Raw genomic sequence first — 10,585 nt, 5'->3', positions numbered from 1 at the left:
TAGGAGTATCAATATCACTAGGAAATATGTGAAAAATTCAGATTCCCAGACTTTAGCTAAGGCAGTTTGCTGAATAAGACACTCTAGGTTCAATAATGGTAATAACCCAGCTGATTCTGACTCTGGTTCTGGTTGGAAAAATACTGGCTGTTGGGTTTCTTCATTCTCTGCAGATCCTCCTTTGGAAGGGCTGTGTTCTAATGTGCTTCCTACTGCATGATTGAGAAGGGAATTAGGAGAGGACTTGGCGACCAGGTGTTTTATAAGCTAAGCTCAGGTTAGGGGTTGGGATGAAAACTCATGATTTCACAAATTTAACCCATATCCCCCAACTAAAATCTAATGAAGTGGACATGCTTTTTTATCTTCATTCTGGATAAAACTCTAATTTTGAATTTTGCAGTTGGTTTTGAGTTTGAGGTTGGGAAGAAAACAGAGTCTCATTTATGGGAAGTACTCAAAGAAGCACTGACAGTCAATTATATTCTTATGGTCATGTGTCATATACATCTCAAGTTGTAGGGAGCCTGTACATGTCCCTACATCAGAGTAGGTGGTAACCCAGAGAAAGCAAGGCATTTACTCATCAAGTCACTCATCAGGTTAGCTGGAGATAGCAGGCTCCCAACCCTGGCTCAGAGATCTACACATCTAAACAGCGCATCGACCCTGGGTGCACCTTGACCACTTCCAAGTTGACACAAAGAAAAATGCACATTTGGAGCAATTTATTTCACCACATTGAGGATTTCCTAATTTACATTTCAGCCTGGGAATCATGAATGCCTCTGGATCTACCTCATTTCCACCCCCCCTCCCCCCGCATAGTGAATATGGCATCTCTCAATGTCACATCCTTGCATTCCTGCCCAACTTCTCTCATCCAACTTCCTTGACAGGAATGGAAAATGAATAGCAGCTGTTCAGCTCCTCTGTGGAGGCGACCAAATTTTTAATCTGAGATCATCCCCAGAAAACATGAAGCACAGTGAGGAAGTGCTCTTAACTCTAACAGTGAGCTACCCCTGGTTTCCTTTGAGTCATTTTTGCTTCCAGTCTGCCATCTAATTATTTCCCCAAACCAAATGACTTGATCACCTTCCAGAGATACTTCCTATGAGTTCACAAATCCAGCTTCTAGAATTGTATTTTGACCGAATCTAGTGTCATTGAAATTACGTTTTTATGTTCCCTGTCCTCGTCTAGGCTGCCCGATTGCATGCATTTTTCACTTTCAAAATTTCATAGATGTTCTTGGCTCTGATGTTAGGGACCATCCAGTTTAGCTCTATTTTTATGACTTAGGAGCATTAGTGGCTCTTTACTGAGCAAACAATGTGCTAATTATTTTATATGTGTTAGTTGATCCTCACTGCAACCTATGAACTATGTATTCTTTCAGTCACCACTTTTTAGGTGAAGGGCATGTTGAAGTTATATAACATTTCTAAGATCACATAGCCAGTAAGTTCTGAGCCAATACTTAGGCTTTGGTTTTCTGAGTCCATTGATAAGCCTGTAGTATTCGATTATATATCATGATCTCCATGAACAAGGGTCTAGAAGATTTCTTCATACTTACCTTCTTGAAGGATCACTTCTTTCCTTGTTCAGTATATACTATGATTGGGGTTGTACTCAGGTCTGGGGTCCCCAAGACACCTTTACTCAATGAGACATGCAGATATTTTCTGGATGTCCTAGATATTGTGGAGAAAGGGAGCTTGCTGGGTTAGAGGACAGTGTAAGATTGTCAAATCTTCATAGAAGTCAAACAAGGTACATATTTGCTCAAGTTCAGTGTCAATGGGAAGAACTGGAGATGGAAGAATGCTTCTTGGAGAAACTTTTAGAAATTTCTAGGTACTATGCAACTAAACACATGTCTAGAGATCACTCTTGGGTCTGAAGCTAGCCATCAATATGGAGTATATACTATATCTTCCACGCCCTATATTTTGCCCACTGTCCCGAGGTGGAAACAGTTTACATCCAGGCCCATGGTAGTATACAGAAAAGATTTTCAAGTTTAGGTGTGTGTGTGTGTGTGTGTGTGTGTGTGTGTGTGTCTGTGTCTGTGTCTGTGTCTGTGTCTGTGTCTGTGTGTTGGGGGAAGGAGGAACTTAAAACACATGCAGTTCAGAAAGAATAGGTTAGGTGGAGTCTATAGAAATTAAATATGTAGACAGACCTTGCCCTTAGGATTTAGGAAACATAGGGATAAAATAATCAGATCTATTTAAAAATAATGAAGACTTTTTGATCAATCTGGGCAGAATGGCTCTAGGGTTTGTTCCCTGACATACAAAACAGGCTTTATGGGAGATCAAGTTGCATCTGGAAGGGTCAGTAGGAGTGAGATAAAGGAAAATGGTGAAAGTTAGTATTCCAAAATTAAACAGCTCATCCTGGTATTGGTGAGGATGTGTTTGGTTGTCAGTGGCAGAAAATCTGACTAACAATGAGAAGCACAAATAGGCTAATGTTTTTCAACCTATCAAGAAGTTTGGTCTCAATAATGTCAAAGGTTGGCATTTTTATTTAACTCTTTTCTCATATTTATTTCCCATTGGCAGTCACACTTCATTTTAAGGAAGAAAGGATTGGGTGACCTTATCTACATTCAATCTTTTTTTTTCACCAGAAAGGTAGTTTGACTAGAATAACTAGTAAATTTCCTTGTCTAGAACCAAATGGTGTTATTATCTGTGCTTGGGGTTCCAGCTTCTGTGGAGGGAGTAGGTGAAAGAGAATCTTGAGCATTTTCCACATCCATCAGACTCTTGTGAGAACCAGATAAAGGCCACATTTGTATTTGCTTCATTTCTTACAAGTATAGAGTATAGAGACATGACCAAGGAAAGGATAATACAAGCTATGCATTGCAAAAAAACCCCCTGAATTTTGTTCATCCCACACACATTTATTTATTGTTATCCACAAATTATAAATTGTGTAGGTACAGATCATGGCATATATAGACAGAAAATCCAAAGTATAATAATACATGTGATATAGCAACACGGAGCGGGAGGTGTGTGGCTCACTGAGGGATCTAGAAAGAGATAGAACACATGGTCGGCCTTATGGGGTAGAGAAAGGCAACAGAGAGAATAGTTTAGATTATGCTTGATAACAAACGACCCCAAGATTCCAATGTGCTACCACAAGATTTGTTTCTCTGTCATGCTGTGGCTCTGTTCCAACTTCCACCTAGCCTGGTACCAAGGTGAGTGAACAGCCTTGAATTAGAATATGGGCAGAGGAAATAGCACACCGAGAGTGCACCCTAGCTATTAGAATCTTCTTCTCAGGAGTGGCATACATTTCTTCTGATACTGCTTCTATGGCCACAACAGGTCACTTGACAGAGTGAGCAGTGTTCACCTCCTTAGGGTAGGTAAACAGTAATGACATCTTCCATAAGGGATCAGAGCAGAATGCAACTGACCATCTTCTGTGCTGCTTCTAGTCCTCTTCTTCTCCTTTCCCCTTCCTCTAGTTTCTAGTCATTCACCTCATTTGATGTGGGAGAACTGTGGGCTGAGCTGAATATCTAAGGATAAGTTGGAAGAGCCAGGAGGCTGACTTCATCACCACCTGGCCTAAGAAGGGAGTCTGCAGGAAGGGTCCTGGATCCAGAGCCAAGATTATCCTGGCAGGATGTGGCTTTTCAGGCTATAGACAGACAGATTTCAGCATCTGTGTCTTTCCTGACCTGTTTATAAGGGGGTGATTGCAGAATATAGAAACTGGTCGGTCGGAGTCCTTGGAAATCCTCATTGTCCGCCAGCTCTGTCTCAGCACATCCCAGCCGCCAGGACTCCCTCCAGGCAGATGGAGGGCTTGGCATATACAGGGTCATGGGAGAATGATCTGAGGACAGGGACAATGAGCAGAAACGTCGCCTGTCAGTAGTAATAAACATGCATAGATGTCAACTTAGCACAGTAAGAGCCAGTGGAATCTGAATGTTCAGAGCTTTGAGTGAAAGGCCTTAGTTTTTTAAAATCCCCTTACAGCATTTTAAACTCCATCTCCTTCCTTCGGCCTTCTCTCTGTGTTTGTATACCCCACAGTCAGATCCTCACTTAAAGGACTCTTTGAAAAATAAATTTTAAGATCAACTGTTCTTAAAAAAATACTCATCAACTCCGATTTCTGACTGTAGGTGTCAAGAATCATGTCTTTAGCTTCCAGCATGGCAGTAAGTAGAATAGCCACCTAAGGACACATAAAACTTGGTTTCATTCCTTGCTCAAGGATTTTCTTGGACCCTTGGATATTCAGCTTCTTTTGGTCCTCAATTTCCCCATCTGAGATTAATAGGCTGTATTAAAATACAATAGATCTGTGTGTGACATACCATAGTGAAACTGCTTTGAACAATTAATATGCACTTCAAAAATGAACAAGAGCAATGTAAAACAAGTCCTGTCAGCGAGGAATCAGTGGGAGGGGATGAGGGTCGATGAGGAGGAATAAGGTCAAAGTACTTTCCATTTAAGTATAGAAACAGAAGGGTGAAGCCTGCTGAAATTGTTTCAATTTCAGGAAGACTGAGAGAGTGATGGAAGGGTAGATATACTGTAGGCATATATGGAAATGTCACGATGAATATCCCTATGCAACTAATATAGCTAATAAAATATTTTTTATTGTGAAAATACCATACAGAGGGGTTACACTTACATGGGCATGATAATGAATACATTTCTTATCAACATTGTTGCCTCCTCCTTTGTTTTCCCTTCCTATCCCTTCCCATCTCCCTTTTTTAAGAGTTTTCCCCATCTGGCAAATGGAGATACTGATCCGTAGCTCTCCTGCCTATCCTAAAGGACTATTGGGAAATCCACATGAGGGCTTTATTTACTGAATGCCTATTGGATAGCAGGAATTGGGTTTAAGAAAAATGGGAGCACACTGTCACTGACAACATTTATGTCAGTGGAGGAAATTTTATTATTGTAGTTACTCTATTTGGAAACATTACATTTGGACCCACAAATATACACAATATGGAGGCTATACCATGACTTGTGGTGTCACTGTTTGAACTTAAAGCTTCACACTGCTCTTGCCAATTTCCATGTTAGGTGCAGTGGTTCATGCCAGTGATCCTAGCTACTTGAGATTGGGAAGGTTAGAATTGGAGGGCAGCCCATGCATAAAACTTTGCAAGACCTCATTGCAACCAATAAAAGACTGGGTACATTGGCATACATTTGTCATCCCAGCTACTCAGCACATGTCAATAAAAGGACCAGTGATCAATCATGCTAGTCCAGCAAAAAGTGAGATCCTGTTAAAAAAATTTACAGAAGTAAAATGGGCTGAAGTAAAAATATAGCAAAAACAAAAGAGGCTGGAAAGCATGGCTCAAATGGTAGAGTACCTGTCGAGCAAAGTGTAAAATCTTGAATTCAAATTTCCAGTACTACCACAAAACAAAACAAAACAAAAAACAAAACAAAAACAAAACCCTCCCGCTGTCAGATATGGGCCATGACACTTCTGACAGGGACTAAATGTCATTCATTTGTTTTCTCTATTCTTCATTTGCTTTCTTCCACAAGTGATACTCAAGTTCCTAATTTATAGTGGACACTATATTGTTAAGTTCTTGTCTTTGGGCCCAACATGTCACCTTATACAATGCAAAACAAGCAATAAATATGAATAATGAAATGAGTCAATCAACAAAACATAGGTTCAGCTCAAAGAAGTCTTGTAGATTCTTTTTCATCTAAACCTATTTGGATGTTCAGGAAGATCAGAATCTTTTTCTTCCCAAGAATGCATACATATTCATATTAAAAAGTTTATTTATATCTATATGTGTGTATCTATGTATGTAAACACACACATACTTTTAAAACCATATTTATTAGGTTTATTTTTTTCTTTTACCCTCTGAGAGAGAGACCACGTTAGTGGAAATAGACTGCCACATATTTGTAGGATATATCATCCAATTTGTGAATCATCCAGACATACTTGACTCAGCTTATTGTTTGACATTTCCCCTTATCTTCTTGTTAACTTGCTCTCCTAAGTGGTAGAAGAATCCTGTTTATGAGATTTAAGACCTCAGACAATCATACTAAAAAAATATATTCTCTAAGTAAAGTAATTAAACTAGTAAACTAAACTGTTTCTATCTGCAAAAAGAAGATGACAGTATCTAGTCTTGTGAGAATCATTTAGAAGATGTGAAATAAGTCCCTGACATAGTTTTAGTAAAGAATGGATTATTTAAAAATGGAGCTTCCTCTTTCTTTTATAGCTATCCTCCCATGGTAAGATTCTAAAGAGAGGAAGGAGGGAGATAGTAAAAAACAGCAAAAGGATATTAGCCACTAAGATAAGAGAGAGTGAGACAGAGAGAGATGGAGTGAGTATTAGAAATTCTGGGCAAATTTTCAAGAGCTGGGATATAGCTTGGTGGTAGAGCTGGGTTCAATAGTCAGCACTTCAAGAGAAGGAAAGCTTTCATATTATCCTTAGAATTATGGGGAAAATTACTAGACCCACCATCTTTATATGTAAAATTGATATGATCGTATGATATTAATAGATTCTCTTGTCCATGGGAGTGTTATGCTTATTGAATGTGAGAATGCCACACAGGAAGCTTTAGTATACTTTGGTGATAATAATCTTCTGTTGCCCATCTTCATTCCATCATTTGTCAGCTAAACTTCACTCTAACTCTGATGGCGTGTTTAGACTGGCATAGATCTTGTGTATGTGGGGGCGGGGTAGTGACCACGCCCAGATGTTCCCATGGGTATCGCCTGCAAATTCTGGTTTGGGGGAGCGATGACAGAGTCCAGATGCCCTCGTGGGTGTGACTTGCAAACTGTGTCCTTTGACAGAGTATGGTGAGGACAGGAGCCAGACCATACAGTACTTTATTCTCCCTCCAACTAGAGAAGCCAAGTATGTCTTCTGCCACCTGCAAACCGTGTGGGGGTGGGTGCTCTTCCCTGGTGGCTGGTGGTGGGACAGGCTGCAATTTGTTGCTCTCCTTTCCTTGTGAGTCTAAAGGAAAAGCTCAGTCATTGGCAGCTGAGAAATAGTGATATTGAGCATTATTGAAACATTGCTGATATTCTTATAAATCACTTCCAGGAGGTCGAGGGTTCTGTTGCTTAATTGTGGTGAGAAGGTCCTTTTACCATAATTCAGAGCCTGAGGGTTAGCAATCAGTGGTGTAATCTTGGGGAAATCACATAAACTTTTCCTGGTCCTCATGTGTCTCACTTAGGGCAAAGCTGGAGACCATATGTGAGAAGCAAGGTCATGATTAGAGCTCAGGCTCTGGTGTGGGCTGAGACCATGGCTCAGCTTCAGACCAATGCATGACATTAGACATGTTGCTTGAACTCTTGGTGCTTCTGTGTTCTCTCTTAGTAAGTTGGAATGAGAGTTGGTCCAGGCAGTGGATGGTTGGTAAAGCCTGTGTTAGTATTAAAAGAGAGGAAAAAAAAACCTATGTAAACTTCTTTAGCCAATTGCCTGACACACACTAAGGGACTGGCCCATTTCTGCTACCACTACCATTAGGAGCTAATACTTTCCTCAGAACTTACCATGTTCACTATCATCTTGAGGAAATGCTGCAATGTCCATGTGAGGAAAACACACCTTTGCAGGTCTAAGTAGCATTCCGAAAGTCACAGGAGTATGAGTGAAAGAGCTGTAATTGAATATGCATTCTTTACTGCTGGTGTCTACGGATGGCCTTATACTTAAAAGATACTGACCAGATCAGCTTCTCCTGTCAGTGCTGATTAATCAAATGAGTCAATGGGTTCTAGATCCACACATACTTAGGGTCCCTAGGTATGTGCCTGTTGTAATGAGACACGAAAAATAGACCTCCCAGCCTTCCACCGCTAGTGGTGATTGTTCACTTGAGGATGTAAGATAGGAAAAAGTATTGGGGTACATGGGTACTCTGGACCTCAGATGATACCAGGATGAGAAGCAATCATTCCAAGCTTGTATAGTTGGAATACCTTCTAAGTAGGGACTGAAGCTTATTGAAGATACGGGGAGGGGCAGAAGAGTTGCTGTGTACTGAAGGCTGTCTTCCCACATTTCACTCTCATGGTGACACTGGAAGGCCTCTAGGAACCATTTCAGGTGACCCTTCTTGAGAATCAAGTCTCATTCTTCTGTCACTAGCAGTATATTGGACTGTTGTTTGTTCTGACTCAGAGCTTTCGTGCAACTTTCTCCATAGGTCTTGGCCTGGTACCCACCAAATAACAGGATCTGATTGACAGGCGGATAGGGAGGGTTGTAAGGGCTACTGATGCTAGAGGGGTGTTTCTCAGCCTTCTGGCAGATGGGCAACAAGTGCTGGGTTCCTAAGAAAGATGCATTCCAAAACCTGAGCTTGCTGCAGCCTGGCGTTGTCAGTTTCTTTTGCTTCTACAGCCAGGGTCTTGGAGAAACACTGTGAGCAGGTCAGGCTTCCTGTATCATAAGATTCCCTCTGTAACCAGTCAACCCCTTGGTTCAGTGTGATGCGTTGAACCGTTGTGTTCCCTGTCCCATGCCTACTTGTATGTTGAAACCTTATGTTCTAATGTAGTGTTACTAGCAAGTGAAGCCTTTGGGAGTTAATTAGGATTGGATGTGGTTATGAGACTGGAGTTCTCACAAGTGGAATTATTGCCCTTACAGAAATCACAAGAGAGTTTGTTTGCTTCTCTATTTATAACATGTGTGGGCACAGAGAAAGCCGCTCTATGTGAACCAGGAAGGAACCATCACCAGGCTCTTGGTGAGCCCGTCTCAGTCGTCCCAGCCAACTAGACCGTGTGAAATAAATATCTGCTGTTTAAGTCACTCAAACAAAAGCAGACTGAGTGGACTAAAGCACGGAAGAAGCACTGTGGCCTCCTGGCAGGCCCCTGGCAGCCCATAACCTGTTTGGGAATGTGAGCTGTCCAGAATTTAATGTGGCTCAGAACTAGTGGGTGTAAGGCCATGTAAGTATCCACTCTTTTGCTTTTCAGGATATTTCTTATGTTTTCTCTCTCTGAAGGATCCTCATATACTTCCACAATTCCAACTGCTACTCGGGGCTCAGGCTGGATCCCCTGCTGACTGGGAGCCTCTGTTCTCCCAGCTTCTCCTTCTTTGGGTCTCCCTCATCATAGCCCCCATTGTACTATGATGGATTGTGCAGTTATCTGTCTTTCTACATTGTCAGTCAACTTGAGCCTTAATTAGTTTCCCAGAAACATCTTATCAGGCAGGAATTCAGAAGACTTTAAAATTTGGAGACTACAGGGAAACTGTCCTTAGGACTGGGAATTTTTCACAGAAGACAATAAGAAGTAAGAGAGAAATGTCTGTGTAATCGTTTTGTGCCCCAGTGGGGGTCTCTGAGACTAACTGCATTGAGAGGCTTTATGAGTAAGACCCAGGAGGGAGGCTGAAGGAGCACAATGGTGGAAAACTTGACTCACTTGAACACTTGCCCATGAACCACTCTTTGAAGGGAGAAATAAAATATGACCTCATCAGAGCTTTCCTCCTCAACCACAGCCATGTATCCCTTGTACATGTGTTTGCACATGTGTGTGTGTGTGTGTGTGTCTGTGTCTGTCTGTGGTACTTTTCACACCTAAATCATTATCCAGCCTTGTGTGCTAAGCCCAGAACAGTTTCTCCATTCACAAGTGAGGAGTCTGTGACTTGCAGAGATCCTATAGCAACAACATGTGCCCTGATTCTGGTGGTAGTTTCTTTATTCTCTTATCATGTCTTGACTATGGAAGGTCTTCAGATATTTTACCCTAAGAATGCATGTCTATCCTTTCTTCAAATAACTACAACTTCTGTCATGAGTACCCTTGCGCAGGTTGTCAGTCACAGCTGTGGTGGTGTCACACGTCTTGATGAAGGAGGGAGGTGGCAGAAGCCCATGCTGAGACAATGCAACTAGGAATATAAAAATCAAGACCAAGGACAGAGAAAATACAATTATGCAAACCCATCTGCCTACATGATGGAGACATGTGCGCGTCTTACATGTGGCTTTGTTTTCCAGGATCCAAAGAAACACAACGAAACAGATTTAATCATTTGTTCTTTGAGTTTGCTCTTAGTAATTCTAAGCCTAAAGTATTATGCAGTATTTAGATCTCTTTTCAAGTGGCTTTAGTGTTTGTTCCACAATTATCTGGTTACTAGTTACTATGTACAAGGTAGGATGCTAAGACATGGATATGGAAAGTGAGCAATCATTAACCTTGTTCTTGTGAAGTCTGGCTTAGTGTGTGTATGTTGGGGGAGATGCTAGAAATCATTCTCTTTTTTTCTCATGATAATGACAGTGACTATAGAAAATTAGCTGATGGAAGAAGTCATGGGGAGACTTGATATGTTTTAGGAACAAGGCAGATGGTCTGGAGGAAAGGATGTTTCAGCTGAGAATGGCAAGGTGATTGAGTTTCAACATTATGGGTTGCTGGGAAGCCCAGAGAAAAAAATGTGTTCATTAAGAAGAGCAGAGCAAATGATCCCAAGGCCAGCCAGAGCCTGATGCATTAAAGAAACC

Source organism: Dipodomys ordii, unplaced genomic scaffold (assembly GCF_000151885.1).
Source record: "Dipodomys ordii isolate 6190 unplaced genomic scaffold, Dord_2.0 Scaffold127, whole genome shotgun sequence".
NCBI classification, from domain to species: domain Eukaryota; kingdom Metazoa; phylum Chordata; class Mammalia; order Rodentia; family Heteromyidae; genus Dipodomys; species Dipodomys ordii.
The sequence above is the reverse complement of the archived record's forward strand: the minus strand, read 5'-3'. Positions refer to the sequence as shown.